Raw genomic sequence first — 23,688 nt, 5'->3', positions numbered from 1 at the left:
GATCGAAAATGAAAAGGAAACGCGAAGATTGCGCGCGCAAGCACAACGCGCAAGTAATCCAGGCGGCCACGACAAACCGTCATATGGTCGTAGGGACAACCGAAGGTAGCCGAGCGAGGAAAAACAACGACCAATCGCGGAAACGCTAATGACCGACGGAACGATGCCCGCTGTGACAATTCAGCCAGACGCGACACGGCGAGCCAAGGGCAATCGTCGTATAAAAAATCGACAGGCTGGCGGAAAACGGACTCGCCGGAGGCAACGCGAAGGGGCGCGGTCGACATCGTCGAGCTACCGAACAGTGGCGATGACGACGCCAAACCAAAAGTAACAAGATACACGCGTGAGCGCGAGGCAGATGCCAGACGTGCGCGCGGGACGGAGAAATCGACGACTTATCCGAGAAATTCGGGTAGGAAGCTGGCAGCGATAACGGCTGTCAGTCACGAGGATAACCCCGTGAAACGCGAAGACGACGAAAGAAGTGAAGATGTCGGTTCAAGCGAGGACGAACAGTATAGCGCGGACGAGAAGACGTGTTACGCAATAACACGCAGCGAACGAAACACGCACGAAACACACAGCGACAAGGAATCACCGAACGACGAAACTAACGACCACCCGGTGAACATAATCCGAACGCGCGAAATTGTCCGGGAGCTTGACGAGGACATGGCAAAAGAGCAGAAAAGGAAAGTCGATCAAGCGGACGTGCCGATGATAGAAATGAAATTTGGTAGTAGCCAAACGAAAGCTCTCATCGACACAGGAGCACAGGTCACGGCAATGACACGAGCATTCTACGAGCAATTGCGCGAGACGGACCATAAAATGGAGTTACTGCCGATAAAGAAGTTCATCCTGAGAGGCGCGTTTTCCGAAAAGGGATCCACAATTTCCACCAAAGTGCGACTCGAATTCCAAATAAGGACGAAAGGTATGCGCACGAGTTTTTTATCGTGGAAAATTTAGCGTACGAGGTCGTATTGGGGATCGATTTCCTCGTAAAATACCGCATGAAATTAGCATGCGACGACGAAATCGATGTACGGTTTCGAAAATCGATCAATCCGGTCGTACGAGTGAACGCGATGAAACGCGAAGACGCCATGACGCAATTACAAGAAGTTTTGGATAACCACGCCGAGTTATTTAACGGTGAGATTGGCCGAGTCAAACACTACGAGCATAAGATCGAAATGAACGTGACTCGACATATAAAAGGAAAACATATCCCATACCGGAGATTCACATGAATCGCGTAAGAAAATACATCAGAGATCTCGAGCACAAGGGAATCGTACGGAAACAAGCGACCCAATACGTAAATCCACTGGTAGTGGTAATCAAGAAGAACGGTGACATTCGTTTGTGCCTAGATGCGCGCGAAATAAATAAACAAATGGCCAACGACCATGCTCAACCGCCGACAATAGAGGAGATATTTAGACGTATAGGCAAGAAGAAGTGGTTTTCGACCTTGGACGTAAGCCACGCTTTCTGGCAAATCCCACTAACGACAGACTCTATGAAATACGCTGGATTCCTGTTTGACGGCCAAACATACGTATTCCAACGTATGCCATTTGGTCTGAAGACCTCAGGAGCGTCATTTACCAGAGCCATGCACGAAACATTGGGGGACCAAGAATTCTTGTTGGTATACCTCGATGACGTACTGATAGCATCTGACTCGTTGGAGGAGCATTTAATCCATCTTGAGTGGGTGTTAAGAAAATTAGAAGAAGCTGGATTTCGTTTGAACCGCGACAAGTGCGAGTTCCTACGCCAGGAAATTAAATTCCTAGGACATACGTTCAACGAGATTAAGGCCGAAATAAACGAAGAAACAAGGATAGCGATCGAAAACTTCGAAAGGCCACGAAACAAGAAGAACGTACAATCGTTCCTTGGATTGGTCAATTGGGACCGCCGGTTCATCAAGAATTTAGCCCGACTGACCAAACCATTAGAAGAGTTGCTGAAAAAAGGGCAAAAGTTTGAATGGACACCGGAGCGACAAAACACATTTAAGGAAATTAAACAAGCGTTTCGCGAAGCGCCGGAGCTGTATTTATTCAGACCAGACGCGCGATACGGCATATACGTAGACGCGGCGCGAACGGGTCTAGGTGCGAGGCTGTACCAATACAGCGGTGACGCGGACGCGGAAGCGCGACAAACCATAGGCTACGCGAGCAGAAGTCTGAAGGGCGCGGAAATTAACTATACCGTGACCGAGTTGGAATGCCTAGCGCTCGTATGGGCGTTGCGCAAGTGGCACACGTTGTTGCTCGGCAGACACGTACGCGTGCATACCGATCACCAAGCTTTAAAATTCCTTAGCACATGCGTACAGAATAACGGTAGAATCGCACGATGGTTTGCGTTCCTACAGGAATTTGACCTCGAGGTAGTCCATTTGCCCGGGCGAGAAAATGAAATCGCCGACGCACTTTCGCGGAAGGCCGTAAACGCCGATCCGACGAGCGAAATCGTCAAACGGATAGCCATGATACGCGACGTAGACCAGGGAAAAAATACCCATGCATGGATAGAGGTAATCCAAAAGGCGCAGGGCGACGAAGTGACGTTGCAGGAAGCTAGGCAAAACCATCCGGAAATGGTGTACGAACGCGACGGTTTGATAAGAATCAAACGAGATGACGGCGAAAAAATCGCATTGCCACGTGCAATAACGTGGAAAATAACGCGCGAAATACATCAGCTTTTAATACATTTCGGTACGGACAAAACATTTGACTTCCTGAAACGCTATTTCGACGGGGCGAACTTTGCGCGTGTCACGCGAGACGTGGTAGCTTCGTGCGAAACATGTCAGGCTACGAAATACTACACACGTCCCATGGTAGGAACCCAGTACTATGAATTACCTGAGGCACCGGGCGAAACTCTGTCTCTCGACATATTCGGACCATTGCCCGCGACCTATCACGGCTATAAATACATTTTGGTAGTTATGGATCAATTTTCCAAATACACAAAATTGGCCCCAATGAAGGACCAACGCCTCGAAACTATAATACAAAGTTTGGAAAATCGATTCTTCGCGGATGTAGGAATACCGCAAACCATTTTAACGGATAACGGAACGCAATTCCGAACTGAAAAATGGCGAGAATTTGCCGCCGAAAAGGGGTTTCAAGTTAGGCGAACGACAATATATAATCCACAATCCAACCCCGTAGAACGCGTTATGCGCGAGTTAGGTAGGATAATTAGGACATATTCGAGTCAACGACAACATGCCTGGTACAAAATACTTGACCGTGCGGAGGAAGTAATTAACCATACGAGACACGCGTCGCACGGATTTACCCCTATAGAATTAAATGCCGGTGAGAACGGGCACCTTAGCGCAATTCACCCCGTGCTGATTCCCCGAGAAGATCCGGAGGAACGACAACCGTGGGCCGAAAAGGTCGAACGAGCGAAACAACGATTGGCCGAGGCGGCACGGAAGCGGAAGGTCCAAGCAGACAAACACGGGACGGCAACATATTACGTTGGTCAGCGGATTTGGGTGAGGCTTCACCGAAGGTCCGACGCAGGACAACGATTGGCCAGAAAAATTCATCTGGTATACGAGGGGCCATACAGAGTCCAACGGGTCGTTCATCCAAATGCATATTTGGTGGAGGACCTAGATGGACAGACCATTGGAGTATTTAACGCCCGACAACTTAAACCACACCGAGCGGCGGAACTACAGGACCCCGAGGAAGGCGTTCAGGGCGACGACGAACGGCGCGACGGACCTGAACGAGACGGAAATGACGGGGAGTCCGAGGACGACACCAATACCGAGTATGACGATGACGAAAACGACCAGCGCGTGGAACCTGCAGATGGGTACGTCACGGAAGAGGATCGCGAAGATACCCGAGCGGATCCCGAAGAAAGGCGAACGAGAAGCATCGAAGACGAGGACGGATGGGATAGCTCCGACGAGGAGAGTGACGAATCCGATGAGAATGACAGTCGACGATCGGAGCGCGATGATGACGAGACGTTTATGCCGTCGGATACCGAGAATGACGCGGAAAACGAAAGTACCCGCGAAACCGAGGCAACGCGATCACAAGAACGCGCCGCGAACGAAACCATGGAAATCCCTTCGTCCAGTGACCGAATCACGGAACCGCGATCCAGGGACGAAGAGTACTCCACCGAGGAAAGCGGCGACGACTCGGATGGTCACGACGACACCGAACCAATGCAATCAGCGATACGGGCGAAAGCAGTATCGAGAGTAGGGAGAGCCACGACCCCGAATGGGCGTGACCATGTGCGAGCGAACCAGTCAGAGGACGAAAGGGACGTGCCATCCGAAGCGGATGGCGACTCGATCGAGGAGATAGCCCGACGAATCGAGCAAGCGAGGGTGCGGGAACGAGCAGGAAACGAAACGATAGAAATTTTGTCGGCCAGTCACTCGAATGCAGAACCACGAGTCACACCGGAGGAGGTAACACAAACGCCAAATCCGGAGGACCGAGAGCCCGAGGAACCTTGGAGAGTGGTGGCAGAACGACTGCTACCCCCGCCAGCGGACATTGACGAGGACAACGGACGTCGGAAGGGATTGGAAGCGAGCCAGGCGAACCTTGGAGCGCAGTGGCAGCGCGGCTGCTCCACCACCACAGTGACAGCGAAAAGCGACGAATACAAACGTGACGGGTGGAACACCCAATGAGGACACCAGCAATCGAGATTCAAGATTCGGACGAGCCAAGTGTCATAACACTGAACATGATGTGGGTCGATCCGGAGGGACAGCGACGCTTCAACGGTCAATTACGAAGATTTTTACCAGAGCATCACGGCGCATAGTAGCCTGAAAGAGGGTGGTAAATCCTCATTAAAACAACCAGGAGAAACGGCGTACTTACCCCGGTTAGTGAAATGGTCCATCGACGATGAAAATGGCGAAGAGGAATCCCACGACGAACAATGCCAAACAACGGAATGGTGCGGCAAGAGGAAGAGGGCCAGATCGACAACGGGGACATCCAGAACGAGGCGCAGCGACGAACCCACGACGACCTGCAACAGAAAAAAGACAATGAATCACTAAAGTGTCCATTGAATATGAGGTGGCTACCGTACGCGCAAGTACCACCAAGACAAACAAAAGGTGCGCGAACGAGATTTCCAGAACGACGGGGAGTATGGACGTGAGTGCGCGAAAAGTAAAAAAGTTTACGCACATTCCGTAAACATAAAACGTCGAAAGGGCAGGCAAAAACGCGTGCGGCTAGGAAAGTAAGAGATCACCGCGGCAAATTTGCTAAAAATAAGACCAGACATGACACCCGGTTTACGCTAATAAAGAGCGCGAAACGCACGGACACACGGTAGACGCAAAGGAATGCGGTAGGGCCCGTAAACAGCCCATCGAACAAAGGCCCGCAATAACACGCGCACACCACGCGGAAAATAGTGGAGCAAGGTGGGATCGAAGGCGAAGACGCGGCGAGCCACGATCAAATTCAGACAGTCATTTCGGAGCACGACGAAAGTTACGCACACGTCGTACGCGAAACCGAGTGATCGAATAGTGATGGAGCCGCGAAATGTGACATTTGGTGAACGCAGGAGGCCGTATTACAGCCTGGCTGGAACCAGCGCATCGCGGAAGCCGAAAGACCGCCGTAAAATCGAGCGGGTCTTACAGACGGCGGAGGTACGAGCAGGCACGGTAGCAGAAAACGCCACCCACACCGGAGGAGGTCACCAGGGCCCAGCTCATGGTCAATAAATGATGCATCTTGAAAAGATGAGGGGGCATCACGTGGGGAATGCCAGCACCATTGAGAACGCGACCCGAGCACGGGAACGATTATTGCCCAGGCCACAGTAGCGGTATCATTTAGATACACCGACCCAGACGACAACACACCCTTTAAGATCATGGTGACGCTCAAGGGCGCAACCTAGACGTCCATACGGTGGTAATCGCCGCTAATGAAAGGGGCGGTGACGACGTTGCCGATAAAGACAACGAGCAAGACCACAACCGCGAAGATAAGGACAAGGAACAGGCGGACGAACCCGAAGGGGACGACAAGCAAGAGTGAGAGCGGTGATAGCACGGCTCAGCAGGACGACGAAAGCGGACGCGGCGAAGACAGCCACGACGAAAACGACGGCCAAACACAAGGAAAACCGGACCTAAGCGAGCCAAACCACACCGATCCGGAAGACGCAAAGACGAAAGCGACGCATCAAAAGCGAAGGAGCGCGTAAGGAACTCGGCGTCGCAGAACTACCAAGCAAAATAACGCGGGGAAAGCAGCAGCCGAGGACGCCGGAAACAAGCTACCGGACACGCCAAACCCAGTTAAGAGCACGTCGGCGAATCGAGTCCGACAGCGATGACGACAACACGGAGGTGGCATGGACAACCACGCGGCACGAAGTAAGCTTGTCTACATCGACGAAGAGAACCCCAGGAAGAGAGGCAGCACAAAACGCGTACAGTCGCATTAGCGCAGTGTTTTCCATAGAGCACCAGGAAGGCCTGGCGGTGAGGCGCGACCGACGGCATTACCGTGAGGGCGAGTCGCCAATCGGCATCACAAGTGATAGGAAGCGGCGAGTCGACGCAGAAGCGCGAACTCCGCTGACGGGGAGAATGAAGCCGCCAGCCGACTCGCGACTCACGAGCCCAGCCGCGAAGAAGAAGAAGCCGGAAATCCGGGATGTAAGGGTACTGGACGACCCTATTGCGATAAAGGGGAGGAAAGAAGAGATATACCGGTTGACGAAACGACCGGAGTAAGGTCTCAGCGGAGGCCCAAATGTACATATGTTTACTAGGATAGAAATGCGTTAGGATTAAGGGTTCCATAAGTTTGTCCCATCCGGAATATTATTGCGCCGGGAAACTAGTTTTCTACAATACCGATACAGGTGAAGTTCAGTTAACGTTTTGTGACTTTAAGTTTTGGTTCTGGTTTGTTTTGTTTTTTATGGATGAAAATTGAATCATTTATTTTGCTAACCAGATAAATAAAGTCGAATATTATTAAATTACAAAGTTTAGTTACCAAGTGGGCAAATAACGGTCCGCAGTTAAAGGTTAAATGACCGATGCGAGAATGGCACATAGCTTGGCTTACCACTCATGGTAGATAGAGTATGGCGTTACCGGATTATGGTAACCGCGACGAGCGTAGATCCCGAAACAGAATTGGCGCCGAAAGAGTAAATTACCACCGAGACGGTAAGCACCGACCGCGATATACGCAAGCAAAAACCGGAGCAATCGTCGCGACGCGTAGCGTAGCGAAATAGGAGCCACGGTAAGGATGGCTATGGTTCCGGGAGCCACGAGGGCCGGAAGCTAAAACCAACATGACCATCACGTCCCTCTCTCTCTAAAACGTGGGAATCAATCGCGATAAAACGAGATTTACGGATAGTTATTGATAGACAATGGCCATCGGGCATGGCTATAGAATCAGCCAAACCACGGGACCCGGAGCCGGGAAACCCATGGGATACGACGTAAGGAGAGGTCAATCGAGGGACCTGATGGACAAAACCCCGCTCCGATGGGTGGAGGCGCCAAACGAACAACCAAACACGAAGGGGTATAGCGGCCAACCGATATGGCAAGCGAGTGTAGCGAGCGCACCGGCAAGCGCGTGGACGCGAGTCTCCACATTAGACTTAAGGTAAAAACGCAGTATAAAACCAAGGGTCAGGCGGAGGAAGGTGCATGACTGACCACGCGTAGCTAATAAAAATATCGGCGCTAGAAGGGTGAAATCGTGATCCACGGATGGAAAATTCGGGAATATTCAATCGAAGGAAATAGAATATCGCGTAGCAACCGTCGAAGGTACGAGAAGGAATGTGGTACGTCAATTATATACACATCGACGAATGATTTACGACTTTATTTACGAGAACATACGTCGGCTGGAAGATATTGTAAACCACGGAATGCGGAAGCGTTCGACGCCTGCGTGCGCGAAGACCATTGGTCGCTAGGGGCGTTCCCTGGATAAAGCGGGAGCACCGCGGCGATCCTATATAAGGATGGATGATCCATCGATGGGGGAATTCGTTATCCGAACGCAAGGGGAACTCATCCTCGTAACGTAAAGGGGAACTCGACGGTAGATTGTATTCGGAGGCGAATATCCCGCGGTAGTCGCGTTAATACTAGTCATAGCTTTACATAAGCGAGCAGCTTGTAAACCTGAAACAAAAGGAAAATATATTACATTTTACCAGATTAATTGATCTACAAGTTAATTAATATACAATCGTGTGCGGTATCCTTACCTTCCTAATATACTACCTGATCCCGATAACCATTCGTGGAAGAGCCTACGTCCGTCCGGGGAGACACAACGTTGAGGCAGCAGAGGTCCGGAAGGGTCCAAGAAGCAAAGTCCAGCGACGGTGGATGAAGATCCGGCGGCATCCTGGTAAATCTGAAACGAAAAGCGAGGGGAATCAGCTAAGGGGAGGAAATCGGGTGAATCCGTAGCGCGAGCGTAGAATTCTTTCTCAGTTTCTATAGATAAAATTGAGTGGCGACCGTGTCGGTGACACTGGAATCATCGATAATCATTAGCATCACACCTCCGTACGGTTACAATATACAATTTATTACGGATTTTGTTAAAATAACGGAGGGATTAACATTTATAATCCTCATACGGACGCATTTGTGCTCGCGAGACTGATGTGCCTCGTGGCACTTAAGATCATGAAAATATTCGTAATCCGAACAGTATCGCTTCAAATCGGATACTTCAGTGCTTCCTTATACATCTTGTACCGATTGGACCTTACTAAATGAAGGAAGGAAGTAGTATTCGTATAGTATATTCGTTGTCTGACACGTATGGGAGATGATGACTGGACGACCGTATAAAGTATGATGATGAGATTAATATGAAGGAGGGACGTTTTATCCATGCACGGAGGGGCCTCTGATCCATGTAGCCACTTTATTTTTTTTTTATTTTTATTGCTTTCTGGTGAGTTACATGTGTCTTTGAGGGCAAGTGTGTTCGTGTTTCGTCTCGTCTGGATCGAGCCTATCGGTCTGTCAGAAATGGCTTGGAGATCATCTTCCGGGTCAACTCGTGTATAATTTTCGACTCAGAAATGGCCGTTTTTCGGAGCGATTTAGATAATGGCGGTCTTTCTGGGATTGCGCCTCGTGTTCGATAGTGGCGGTATTGTCGATAGCATGGCTGCCCGGCCTGTGTCTCGTGTTAATTCGCGTAATGGCGGATCTCGCCGTGCTGACGTACAGTGACTTATTCGGATACGCGCTACCTGGGTTTTCGAGAGGATTTTCTTATGAATCGTCACTTTTCCGTTCTACTATTCCGTGTTTTTCGTGAATATCAACGAGCAAACTGCTCTGCTGCGAGTGCGTGAAGACCGGCACCGCCGGTCCGATGTCCTGGCCCGTGTCAGTTGCTCTGTGAACTTTACGTGCAATTTAATTTAATTTCGCGAACCCGGGTCTTCGCGTGCGCGAGCTTGGGGCCTTCTAACCTAAATCTGGATCCTATTGAGTGCTCTGACGGGATAACTGATAGTACTTATTTGTTTAATGTTTAATCACACACATTCTTGAAATTGTGGTCCGCGTTTCACTACTTGTAATATTAGTCAAGTCTATTGGACATATTTTAAGATGAAACATACTATCTTAGTTTCTCTAACCAAGTAGCTAATATTAAACATGCTATTACTTAGTTTATGCGGCCACATGTGTGTATTTTTATCCAAATTTTCGCTCTTACGTGTGATTTACTTACCTATTATGTGATGATTGTACCTACATTCAAATCTAGTACTGTATACTTTCATGTGTAAGTTAATTGTTCTATGTTGCCCCTTGTGTAACGATTATGTTTGTTCCAGATTATGTTACATATGATATACATGTTGCAATCTACAGGCAAATAAACTACGTTTCTACATAAGATATAATCAAGCAATGCTTTACTATCCTTAACCTTAACAGGTTCCTGATTGCTGGCACGAGATTGAAGTTTTTTGTTGGGTGGCTAGTGCACGGTTACTCTTGCTCTTGTACATACCTATGAATTCTTTTATTCTTTATTCTATAATATTAAACTAAGGTATTCATTCATACATATATTCTGAATTTTGACATATCTTTTCCTGAGGGATACATCTCTCATTCTGATATGTCAGGCATATTATATTTCATAACTTAGAGTATAAGAATGTAGGACGATAATATTGATATCAATATTAATTGCAGTAACTATTACGTGTGCACGACTAGACTAAATTAAGTTTTCTTGTTTTTTTTTTTTTTTTTTTTTTTTTTTTTTTTATATTACGTTTCTGCACTGCATACTCTGGTTCCTCTGGAGTCTGTACACTTTTGTGTACCTGTGAGTGCTATCTCCTGAATAGAGCTGTATCTGATGCGCTTGATTTTTGTAGTGCTACGTCAATACTGTGGTCATACGCGTATACGTGTGCACGACTAGACTAAATTAAGTTTTGACAATATCATCTGGTTAAACAAGTTGTATAATTATTCTTGGAGACACGTTATTGGCCCAACTCAGTCTCATGCTATCTTGGGAAGTCTATTCATATGCTTGCAACATGTTGTTGTTGTTATTGTTCTTATTGCCTTTGTTTTATTTATGCGCTGCATTTGCAAGGAGATCAACATTATTTAAGTTATGAGCTCAGCGTGTGTTGCATACTCTGAGCGATCGACAAATGAACATTGTCTTAATCTACCTTTGGCACCTAACCTCAACGTGTCACAATACGCGCGCTGAGACCCGACATATTTTCTGTGTGTGTCAGGATACTGGATGGGGCAGGAAGAGATGAAGAAATAAACTTTTTTCTTTTTTTTTTTTTTTTTTTTTTTTTCATTATACTCCTGACTTGTTGATTTTGTTTATTCACCACCTGCATACACATAGATCTTCTTGCATACATGCTATATATATATGTTTATACGCCCTTCTGTCCATCACATATTATTGATTATACATCCGGATCTATATATTTATTTATTGTTGGTCACTGACATCAACGCGATCGAAGTATTACAACGGTGCACTGTCTTAACAGTTACAGCTTGTATATTGCGGATTGTTGTTATTTTGACGCGCGCGAGCGTTTTAAACAATGGTTATAAGACCATAGATGCGGAATTCGATTTATTCGGATCTAGTGACTTACTTAGGGTCGACTTGCATGTGGCGTGTACTTTGGACGGACCGCGCGGATGCAGATTTTCTTTTTGCAAGTAATAATCTTAAGCCCGGTGTCCGCGATGCTAGGGCTGTGTCCGGGTTTCGGTTTGGGCCGGTGAAACTGCTACTTTTCTGTAAGAGCTGCAAGTTGATTGGCTTGGGCCGGGGCTTGGGCGCGGTTCTGGCGTCGTGGACACCGGGCTTTACGCGGGTCTAGTGGCTCTAGGGCCAGTCCACATGCGATAAACCTCCGTGTGCTGGTTCATACGTGCGGCGCACTTATTGCATTATATCCTGTTATATGAGTGGTAGCGAGTGCTTTTAGTATAAACTGCGACTCCATAGACCTTTTGCGGATCGCGTTGATGCGGTCTTCGTTCGAAATTTGATGTGTAAATTAGTTTATACGCGGGGCACATTTGCTCATGCAAGTGATTAATATTTAATTGTAATTATTCTGATTCCCGCGCGGGCTGACCCATGTCACTTTCGACAGTGGTTCTTCCTTACTTGTCGAGTAATGTAATGCTTGCTTATGATCGGTGCCTACGAGCGTCTTTGAGCGTGTTTTGAGCGTGAATCCGAGTCTGCTGACGGAGGATTTTATTTCTATGTAAAATCGGGACTAAAGCCAATCCACATGCAATATGTTTTTGCGTCTTACTTGTTTCCTGTCAAATGCATAAATGAAGCTGACTTATCCATGACAGCTCGAAATTGGCGCCTGTCTGCATAATTATGTATGAGCTTGCAGACTGGAAGATATGATCTGTTTCGACATGAGGATTTTCTTGGGTACAAATGTTGACTTGTGCGCGTGGTGTTGTTTTGTGGGTATGTTCGATCAACACCCGTTGGTGATTGCTTAATTTATGAGCGCTAATGCTTCATACACAGAATAGATTTATGGGTGCGATTGTTTATTGCCTACTGGCGGCATCCTGTGCGACAATCATCATGTTTTGGACCGCGACGTTTGTAATACCTCTGTTATTATTGTGATACTTCTGTGATTATTATGCCATTTTGGTGCTGCGGAAAACAGGCAATACCGCAAAAGATGGGTAGAAGACTACTAAATAAGAGATATATAAATCGACCTGACACTCTAATCTCGTCGATTTTAAAATAAAATAAAAATGAAACAATTACCTTACCCCACACCAGGTGGCCGTTATAAACTTGCAGACTTGATTTGTAGTCTGCCTTTGCGAACCATCATGTTGTACTATCCAACTAACTATACTTATTGCTATGGACGGTTTGCGCCTTTATAACATACTTGCGCAACACTTTTATGTACGGTTGACTCTAGGGAGTCCATATCACTCTGCGTACTGCCTTTGCGCGGAGGGTTTTTTCTTCGCCGACTCAACACCCTGCTGGCTTACACCGCATCCTGGGCATGGTGCGCTGTGCAAGGCGTGCCCTTGGGGAAGGAAACCCCTCAAACCAACCCTACTTATGCAAACTATGGCTTCACACACGGAAAAGAATGTAACCTCGTCGGCTTCGGATACCGACGGCCGGCGTACCGTCCCTATTGTCCCTGAGGGCGGTATGTCGTTATCCGGCGAAGGGCTGTCATCGACGTTGACTCCGGGCGTCGACGGCAATAATGCGACCGGTGATGATACTGGACAGGATATTTTATCGAGAGCACTTTCCGACTCCCCAGAGGAGGAATCGTCGGACACAACTTACGATAATGCCTCAGCGTCGAATATGGAGGTTAATTCGGATACGAATGAAGAAGAGGAACCCGACATTGCGGCCGGAAGTAGTGGCAAGAGGAAGGCAGAAATCTCACCACATTTTGGGGATACACCACTGAGTAAGTTTGCCGTTAAAAGATCCAGAATCAAAATAAGGGTAAGCACCCCTGTGACTGTTCTGGATAAAGAAACCCATATGTACGCTTTCCCGGAGGACAAGTTAAGTAAATTTGATACGGAGGTACTTTCCGAGCATATATCGAACTGGCTCGCGAAAATAGACACGATCCGGTCTAAAAGTTCGCGAATGAAAAAAACATCGAGCGAAGACCTTAAAAACGGTCTGATAAATCTTTCTTGTGCGACTGGTATACTTTGTGACAGGCTTAAGAACGCTGGAGATGTCACCTCGTTAAAAGTACAAAATGATGAGCTTAATGCTCAAATAAAGGCGCTCAAGCGTGGCGAAATTGAGTATAAGAAAGAACAGCGACGAATCAGAGATGAGAATGATATGTTTAAAAAAGAGATTGAGGCTCTTCGTAAACGAGTAGTCAAGCTCGAATCTCGTAAGATTACGCCCCCGCCTTCGGATGATGACCGTATACACGAATCTTTGAGAACCCCCGTCTTCGGGAGGACAAACCAGCGGGCTGATGGGAATCTCCGTGAACACATCCTGGACAACGATACTCAGGGGAACAAGAACAATATGCGGACAACTGATGAGGATACGCAAACGGACGCAAGCTCACGGTCACAAAAAAGGCCAAAGAAGACTGCCGAACAACCCTACTCGGGCAAGATTACTCGAACAGGCTCTCTTGGATATAGCTTTAGATCAAATAGAGACAATAGTACGAAACCTGATACTTCTTCGAAAGCCAGAGATCCCACTGAGACTGCCCGTGAAATTAATACACGTCCGAGAATATCTACCTCGGAATATCCGGAGGACTCTGAGGAGAATCCTTATCCAAATTCTAATGCTAAGGAACTTGCGTGGATAAGTACGGAAATGTCCAAACTTGCAAATCGCAGGCGCGAATTGAAAGCGGCGAAACCGGGTCAAACTCGTGCGTTCCTGGCGGCGACTCATGCCAGGAATCAGGCTGGAGCCGAAAAACAAAAAACAAAAAAAAGAGGATCGTCTGTTGCATATAAGGGGCCTGAGGAACTTGGACCTTCGAGAGACCCTCCTCCTCCTTCCCAGATGAGTGGACCGAAGAATACCTATAGGGGACAGAGTCGACGTAGGCCGCCCAAAACTGCGGCAGTCACCATCACAAGCCTCGACGACAAAGTCACGTACGCTGATATACTTAAAACGGCTCGTAAAGAAATAAAACTCGATACTCTTGGTATCGAGAGTTCGCGAATAAGGAAAGGAATAAATGGTGGTCTCGTTATCGAGATCCCTGGCAGTGATGGTGCGTCTAAGGCAGACGTACTGGCCGGTAAATTAAAGGAGGTGCTGGGTTCTTCTACACGAATCAACAGACCAAAGGCAATGGGGGAATTGAGAGTATGGAATCTCGACGACTCCATCTCCCCCGCAGAGGTTATCGAAGCCATCGTCGCCACGGGCGACTGCGATGCAGATGAGGTTAGGTTGGGCCAACTCCGCCAAATGGCCAGCGGCCTTTTCTCTTTGTGGGTAAAGTGCCCACTAGCGGCCGCGATCAGGGTTTCCACCACTGGTAAGATTAGAATAGGTTGGACGGTCGCACGTATAGAGCTATTGGAGACTCGTCCAACGCAATGCTTCAAGTGCTGGAGATATGGCCATGTGACTAAGACTTGCGGCTTCCCGGAGAATCGCTCCGGAAATTGTTTTAAGTGTGGGGCTAAGGACCATCAAATCGGGCAGTGTCGAGAGGATGCCTGTTGTGTGGTCTGCAAGGATGCAGGCAGATCCCACAACCACAGACTGGGCTCTTCCCCCAGCTGTTTTGTGAGAAATCCCAATATTGGAACTAGGACCATTAGGCCTAATGTCGATAATCAGATGCAGAAATGACTCAGTTTATCCAAGTCAACCTAGGGAAACGTAGGGAGGCACAGGACCTCCTTACCCAACACTCCGAGGAGCTGGGAGTCGCGGTGTGCGTGGTATCGGAGCCTGCCCGCATACCCGGCTCCCAGCAATGGTTTTACAGCCGGAATGGCTTGTCCGCGGTTTATATCAATACTCGTGTCGCTAACTATCCCGCGGTCTTGGTCGCGCAGGGTGAGAGCGCGATTCTCATCAAATACGGCAACATATTCATTGCGTCTTGCTACGTGTCGCCCAACGTCAGAGCCGGAGAGTACTCGTCTTTTTTGGACGAGCTGTCAATTATCTGCTCCGGTAGCACCGACTATAAGAGTCTAATTATAGGTGGCGACTTCAATGCGCACTCTCAACTCTGGGGATCTGTCTCTACTGACTTTAAAGGCCGACTCCTCGAGGATTGGGTCGCCCAGCTGGATTTGCGTTTGGTTAATACTGGTAACCGGTGTACTTTTGTGGGTCATCGGGGTTCTTCAATCATCGATTTGACGTGGGTTTCGCCCGATTTGGCTAGTCGCGTTGGAGACTGGACCGTGAGAGAGGACCTGGTATCCCTCTCGGACCACCTTTATATCACTTTTCGCCTTTCTGACGCTGGGCGTGGGACCCCGAGACCACGTCTTCCCTCAACCCCACGTTGGAACTTCCGGAGCGCGGACCAGACATTATTTCGGGAGTCGATGGAATGGACGTGCGCGATCACCCCGAGGGACGAGACTTTTATGGTGAATACAACTCCTGACAAATGGATACACAAGTGTATCAGGGATGCTTGCTTGGCTGCAGTGCCACGCACTCACCCACATAAACGTGGACCCCAAACATACTGGTGGAACGCGAACATCGCCGTGCTTCGTGCGGAGGCAATCAGAGCGAGGAGAGACTGGACTCGCGGGCGTCGCAGGGATACGTGCGAGGTGTCCGAACATAAACGTGCCATCTATGTCGGTGCTAATACAGCCCTTAAAAATGCTATCAGGAACTCTAAGTCCAGCGCGTGGCGGGAGCTGATCAGAACTTTGGATGATGACCCATGGGGTCTCCCATATAAAATTGTCTTGCACAAACTGCGTAGGTCTACCCCGGGCCTCACCGTTACTCTGGAGACTGAAGTTTTGAATGCCCTGTTGGATAAGCTTTTCCCCCCGGGTGATCCTCTCGCTCCGGGGGACCTCGGGGATTGCGAGGAGGACCGGTTTTCCGGTCACCGCAGAGGAGGTCAAGAGAGCCATCGTTGCCAAGCGGAACTCAGGTACGGCCCCTGGTCCTGATGGCTTTAAGGCCACCGCTCTGAAGTTGATGCCGCCATCGGCGATTGCGCGTCTCGCCCAATGTTACAATGTACTTTTGAAATGTGGCGTTTTCCCGGCCAGGTGGAAGGTGGCAGATTTGATCCTGATCCCAAAGGGTGACTTTGTACCGGGTGAGGCTCCCAAGGCACGCCCAATCTGCCTCTTGAACGAAGTGGGAAAAACTTTTGAGAGAATCATAGCGGACAGGCTGATTGACCATATGGAAGAGAACCCGAACTTTAATCTCTCGGAGAATCAGTTTGGTTTTCGGAGGGCTCGCTCCACCACCGATGCATTGTATCTGGTTAAAAGTATTGTCACTGAAGCGCGTAGAAACGGCAAGGTCGCGTTGGCGTTCTCGGTGGACATCGAGAATGCCTTCAACTCATTAAAATTACCAGGCATTAGAAGGGCCCTTAGAAATTTTCCGCGATATTTGCGGCGAATCGTCGAAAACTATCTGACAAATAGGAGAATTAGGTATCGAACGGCGGACGGGAAGCGTCACACAAGAAGAGTAAACAGGGGTGTCCCACAGGGCTCCGTATTGGGCCCACTGCTCTGGAATCTCGCGTTCGATTGTGTTCTTAGGACTTTGCTTCCGGAGAACTGTCATGTAGTTTGTTATGCGGACGATACGCTCCTGGTGGTCGTTGGTGACGACTATGTTTCTGTGTGCGACCTAGTGAAGCAATGTCTTGAACGCTTATTCATAAATATCCGAGGTCTGGGTCTACGGGTCTCCTGGTCGAAATCCGAGGTGGTGTTTTTCGGTCCATGTCCCAGGAACTCTTATATTGAAATCGAGGGACATAGAATCTACTTTGCAAAAGTTATGAAGTACCTGGGCATTTACATAGATCGTAGATGGTCTTTTGTCCACCACTTTTCGCAGGTGGCATCCAAGGTCACCAGAGTTAGCAGAGCTCTCTACGGGATACTGCCGAATTTGAGAGGTCCGATGGAGAGCAAGAGACGCCTCTACTTCACCGTCGTGACATCCGTGGTCTTGTATGCGGCTCCCATTTGGAGCGAGGAGCTTTACGTTTCAGGAAATCAGCAGCGCGTCTTGCGTAGGGCACTTCGCGTGATTGCGTCGCGCACGATCATGGCGTACCGGACGGTGTCCTATGAGGCGGCTACCCTTTTGGCTAGGATACCGCCCATACACCTATACGCGGACTATTGTTCTCGAGTCTATATGATCCTGCGAGGAATGAAGGAGCGGGGCACGTACACCCCCAACTCTTCAGCCGAGGTTCGAGGGGAGGAGTGGCTTGCTCTGAGAGGGCGTTGGGCCGCTCACATCGAGGCCGAAAACCTTCCAGGGAGGAGGACTCGGGATGCCATTGCGCCAAATTTCGACGCGTGGATGGACAGATCCGCCGGCTTTCTTTCTTTTCGGACGACGCAGTTGCTTACGGGGCACGGGTGTTTCAGCTCCTTCCTGTTTAGAATCGGGAAGAGGGAAGCGCCCGTGTGCAGATATTGCGGCCTCGCTGGCGACACGGCGGAGCACACTTTGGCGATCTGCCCTCATTGGGGGCTCGAGAGAGGCGAACTGACGGCAGCGATAGGCCAGGACCTTTCCCTGGCTGCCGTCGTCGAAGCCATTTGTGATTCTGGGCCTAATTGGACTGCCTTCTCTATGTTTGCGGAGAGGGTGCTCTTAAGGAAGGAAAACGACGAGAGGCGTAGACAGCAGGGCCTCGAGAACCGGGAGATCGTCGAGGGCATTGTCCCGGAGGAGGGTTAAGACGAGCTTAACATCGTAAACTGGATCCTGCGCCCGGTGCTTGCAGAATGATGTCTTAATTATTCCGGAGTCTGCCGCGGGTTTCCCTTGGGGGGTCGGTCGGTCGGGGCCGGCCGCTCGTTGCACGGCGGCGGTAGTTTGGGGCCTTTCTGCGGCTGTCGGCCGTGGCGGGCCGTCCTTCCCTGGGGGATCCTCGCGGGGATTGATGACTCCGTTAAAAGTACTTTCGCGATTTCCCCCCCCCCTTTTTCTACCTATCTATTTTCTTGTGTATATATGAATGCGCTTCGGTCGGGGACTCCGACCGATGTGGGTGCGATTAAGGTATACTGTTGCGTGCGTACGGCGTGGTTAAACCGTGGATCGGCGAATCGGGGGAGGGGTGGGGGGGCTTGAGGGGGGGTTTATTGCGAGACCTGGGTAAGCGTTGACCTGGTCAACTTTTTTGCGCGTGGCGATGGTATGGACTACACCTTTCCTATTATATCCTACGCGAGCGCGATATTCGTGCTCGTGTGTCTGTGTGTATATGTGGAACCCCCCTCCGGATAGGGGGAAAATCCTGTTTGTTCTGTTCGTAAACGTCCGTGATGGTCGTGTACGTATTGTCTGGGAGGGATGTCGCCTTCCCCGGGTGGGCCGCCCGCGGCCAGTGAAGAGTCTGACTCATTTGGACTGGGCGCGGGATTCTCCCGGGGATCTAGACATCCCTCTGAATTTGACCGCGTGTCTAGTGCATTGTTTTATACGTGTCTGGGCGTTTCCGGCGCACGGACTTGTCTCGTCACGTGACGTCATACCTCTGGTCTTCCGCGTGTCGTGACTGTGGTCCTTAGTGCTATGTTTAGGGGAGAGGTTTTTTAGTGGGTGCAAGCCCCACATACCCCGGGTGGCCGGCCCCCGGTTGAATGCGCGAGGCATTTTTCCTCTCCCCACGAGAAACAAAAAAAAAAAAAAAAATTCTCAATTCTCAATTCTCAATTCTCAATTCTCAATTCTCAATTCTCAATTCTCAATTCTCAATTCTCAATTCTCAATTCTCAATTCTCAATTCTCAATTCTCAATTCTCAATTCTCAATTCTCAATTCTCAATTCTCAATTCTCAATTCTCAATTCTCAATTCTCAATTCTCAATTCTCAATTCTCAATTCTCAATTCTCAATTCTCAATTCTCAATTCTCAATTCTCAATTCTCAATTCTCAATTCTCAATTCTCAATTCTCAATTCTCAATTCTCAATTCTCAATTCTCAATTCTCAATTCTCAATTCTCAATTCTCAATTCTCAATTCTCAATTCTCAATTCTCAATTCTCAATTCTCAATTCTCAATTCTCAATCTCAATTCTCAATTCTCAATTCTCAATTCTCAATTCTCAATTCTCAATTCTCAATTCTCAATTCTCAATTCTCAATTCTCAATTCTCAATCTCAATTCTCAATTCTCAATTCTCAATTCTCAATTCTCAATTCTCAATTCTCAATTCTCAATTCTCAATTCTCAATTCTCAATTCTCAATTCTCAATTCTCAATTCTCAATTCTCAATTCTCAATTCTCAATTCTCAATTCTCAATTCTCCGGGAAGAGGGAAGCGCCCGTGTGCAGATATTGCGGCCTCATTGGGGGCTCGAGAGAGGCGAACTGACGGCAGCGATAGGCCAGGACCTTTCCCTGGCTGCCGTCGTCGAAGCCATTTGTGATTCTGGGCCTAATTGGACTGCCTTCTCTATGTTTGCGGAGAGGGTGCTCTTAAGGAAGGAAAACGACGAGAGGCGTAGACAGCAGGGCCTCGAGAACCGGGAGATCGTCGAGGGCATTGTCCCGGAGGAGGGTTAAGACGAGCTTAACATCGTAAACTGGATCCTGCGCCCGGTGCTTGCAGAATGATGTCTTAATTATTCCGGAGTCTGCCGCGGGTTTCCCTTGGGGGGTCGGTCGGTCGGGGCCGGCCGCTCGTTGCACGGCGGCGGTAGTTTGGGGCCTTTCTGCGGCTGTCGGCCGTGGCGGGCCGTCCTTCCCTGGGGGATCCTCGCGGGGATTGATGACTCCGTTAAAAGTACTTTCGCGATTTCCCCCCCCCTTTTTCTACCTATCTATTTTCTTGTGTATATATGTATGCGCTTCGGTCGGGGACTCCGACCGATGTGGGTGCGATTAAGGTATACTGTTGCGTGCGTACGGCGTGGTTAAACCGTGGATCGGCGAATCGGGGGAGGGGTGGGGGGGCTTGAGGGGGGGTTTATTGCGAGACCTGGGTAAGCGTTGACCTGGTCAACTTTTTTGCGCGTGGCGATGGTATGGACTACACCTTTCCTATTATATCCTACGCGAGCGCGATATTCGTGCTCGTGTGTCTGTGTGTATATGTGGAACCCCCCTCCGGATAGGGGGAAAATCCTGTTTGTTCTGTTCGTAAACGTCCGTGATGGTCGTGTACGTATTGTCTGGGAGGGATGTCGCCTTCCCCGGGTGGGCCGCCCGCGGCCAGTGAAGAGTCTGACTCATTTGGACTGGGCGCGGGATTCTCCCGGGGATCTAGACATCCCTCTGAATTTGACCGCGTGTCTAGTGCATTGTTTTATACGTGTCTGGGCGTTTCCGGCGCACGGACTTGTCTCGTCACGTGACGTCATACCTCTGGTCTTCCGCGTGTCGTGACTGTGGTCCTTAGTGCTATGTTTAGGGGAGAGGTTTTTTAGTGGGTGCAAGCCCCACATACCCCGGGTGGCCGGCCCCCGGTTGAATGCGCGAGGCATTTTTCCTCTCCCCACGAGAAACAAAAAAAAAAAAAAAAAAAAAAAATTCTCAATTCTCAATTCTCAATTCTCAATTCTCAATTCTCAATTCTCAATTCTCAATTCTCAATTCTCAATTCTCAATTCTCAATTCTCAATTCTCAATTCTCAATTCTCAATTCTCAATTCTCAATTCTCAATTCTCAATTCCTCAATTCTCAATTCTCAATTCTCAATTCTCAATTCTCAATTCTCAATTCTCAATTCTCAATTCTCAATTCTCAATTCTCAATTCTCAATTCTCAATTCTCAATTCTCAATTCTCAATTCTCAATTCTCAATTCTCAATTCTCAATTCTCAATTCTCAATTCTCAATTCTCAATTCCCAATTCCCAATTCCCAATTCCCAATTCCCAATTCTCAATTCCCAATTGTCAATTCTCAATTCTAATTATAAATATTCATTATTTAATTTAGAAATATCAGTATCCGTTATTCAAACCCGATTTTCTATTCCCTCTATCCTTTATATAAAGAAATCTATTTACGACAAATAGATATCACCTCTTCTTTCTAGTAATAATTAAATCATGACGAATTATTATTTTACCATGAATCTTATAAATCTAAAGAATTTTAAATAATTTAAAAACAAAACAAAGAGCTTGAGTTGCCAGTGAATAATTAAGAATTCATAGAGAATCTCTATTAATTAAATAATTTAATCTGTACAGTATCATGATTCCCTAAATTAAACTAAGTAATTCTAAAACCTTTATTCTCAATTCTCAATTCTCAATTCTCAATTCTCAATTCTCAATTCTCAATTCTCAATTCTCAATTCTCAATTCTCAATTCTCAATTCTCAATTCTCAATTCTCAATTCTCAATTCTCAATTCTCAATTCTCAATTCCCAATTCCCAATTCCCAATTCCCAATTCCCAATTCCCAATTCTCAATTCCCAATTGTCAATTCTCAATTCTAATTATAAATATTCATTATTTAATTTAGAAATATCAGTATCCGTTATTCAAACCCGATTTTCTATTCCCTCTATCCTTTATATAAAGAAATTTATTTACGACAAATAGATATCACCTCTTCTTTCTAGTAATAATTAAATCATGACGAATTATTATTTTACCATGAATCTTATAAATCTAAAGAATTTTAAATAATTTAAAAACAAACAAAGAGCTTGAGTTGCCAGTGAATAATTAAGAATTCATAGAGAATCTCTATTAATTAAATAATTTAATCTGTACAGTATCATGATTCCCTAAATTAAACTAAGTAATTCTAAACCTTATTCTCAATTCTCAATTCTCAATTCTCAATTCTCAATTCTCAATTCTCAATTCTCAATTCTCAATTCTCAATTCTCAATTCTCAATTCTCAATTCTCAATTCTCAATTCTCAATTCTCAATTCTCAATTCTCAATTCTCAATTCTCAAATCTCAATTCTCATTCTCAATTCTCAATTCTCAATTCTCAATTCTCAATTCTCAATTCTCAATTCTCAATTCTCAATTCTCAATTCTTAATTCTCAATTCCCAATTCTCAATTCTCAATTTTCAATTCCCAATTCTCAATTCCCAATTCTCAATTCTTAATTCTAATTATAAATATTCATTATTTAATTTAGAAATATCAGTATCCGTTATTCAAACCCGATTTTCTATTCCCTCTATCCTTTATATAAAGAAATCTATTTACGACAAATAGATATCACCTTTTCTTTCTAGTAATAATTAAATCATGACGAATTATTATTTTACCATGAATCTTATGAATCTAAAAAATTTTAAATAATTTAAAAACAAAACAGAAAGCTTGAGTTGCCAGTGAATAATTAAGAATTAATAGAAAATCTCTATTAATTAAATAATTTAATCTGTACAGTATCATGATTCCCTAAATTAAACTAAGTAATTCTAAACCCTTTATTCTCAATTCTCAATTCTCAATTCTCAATTCTCAATTCTCAATTCTCAATTCTCAATTCTCAATTCTCAATTTTCAATTCTCAATTCTCAATTCTCAATTCTCAATTCTCAATTCCCAATTCCCAATTCCCAATTCCCAATTCCCAATTCTCAATTCCCAATTGTCAATTCTCAATTCTAATTATAAATATTCATTATTTAATTTAGAAATATCAGTATCCGTTATTCAAACCCGATTTTCTATTCCCTCTATCCTTTATATAAAGAAATCTATTTACGACAAATAGATATCACCTCTTCTTTCTAGTAATAATTAAATCATGACGAATTATTATTTTACCATGAATCTTATAAATCTAAAGAATTTTAAATAATTTAAAAACAAAACAAAGAGCTTGAGTTGCCAGTGAATAATTAAGAATTCATAGAGAATCTCTATTAATTAAATAATTTAATCTGTACAGTATCATGATTCCCTAAATTAAACTAAGTAATTCTAAAACCTTTATTCTCAATTCTCAATTCTCAATTCTCAATTCTCAATTCTCAATTCTCAATTCTCAATTCTCAATTCTCAATTCTCAATTCTCAATTCTCAATTCTCAATTCTCAATTCTCAATTCTCAATTCTCAATTCTCAATTCTCAATTCTCAATTCTCAATTCTCAATTCTCAATTCCCAATTCCCAATTCCCAATTCCCAATTCCCAATTCCCAATTCTCAATTCCCAATTGTCAATTCTCAATTCTAATTATAAATATTCATTATTTAATTTAGAAATATCAGTATCCGTTATTCAAACCCGATTTTCTATTCCCTCTATCCTTTATATAAGAAATCTATTTACGACAAATAGATATCACCTCTTCTTTCTAGTAATAATTAAATCATGACGAATTATTATTTTACCATGAATCTTATAAAT

At 46.4% G+C, this 23,688-nt stretch overlaps 1 long non-coding RNA gene across 1 annotated transcript; it reads right to left on the bottom strand.

The window, feature by feature from the left end:
- Nucleotides 1–7,916: 7,916 nt before the first annotated feature.
- On the bottom strand, nucleotides 7,917–8,751 carry LOC139787142 (uncharacterized). Its single transcript, XR_011722534.1, has 2 exons — nucleotides 8,323–8,751; nucleotides 7,917–8,236 (listed from the first exon to the last, which is right to left on the bottom strand). It is a non-coding gene; the product is annotated as an uncharacterized lncRNA (long non-coding RNA).
- Nucleotides 8,752–23,688: the final 14,937 nt, after the last annotated feature.

The sequence above is a fragment of the Temnothorax nylanderi genome, unplaced genomic scaffold, assembly GCF_030848795.1.
Source record: "Temnothorax nylanderi isolate EJ_2023f unplaced genomic scaffold, tnyl_v1.0 TNYL_tig1294_pilon, whole genome shotgun sequence".
Classification (NCBI taxonomy): Eukaryota; Metazoa; Arthropoda; class Insecta; order Hymenoptera; family Formicidae; genus Temnothorax; species Temnothorax nylanderi.
The sequence above is the reverse complement of the archived record's forward strand: the minus strand, read 5'-3'. Positions and strand labels throughout refer to the sequence as shown.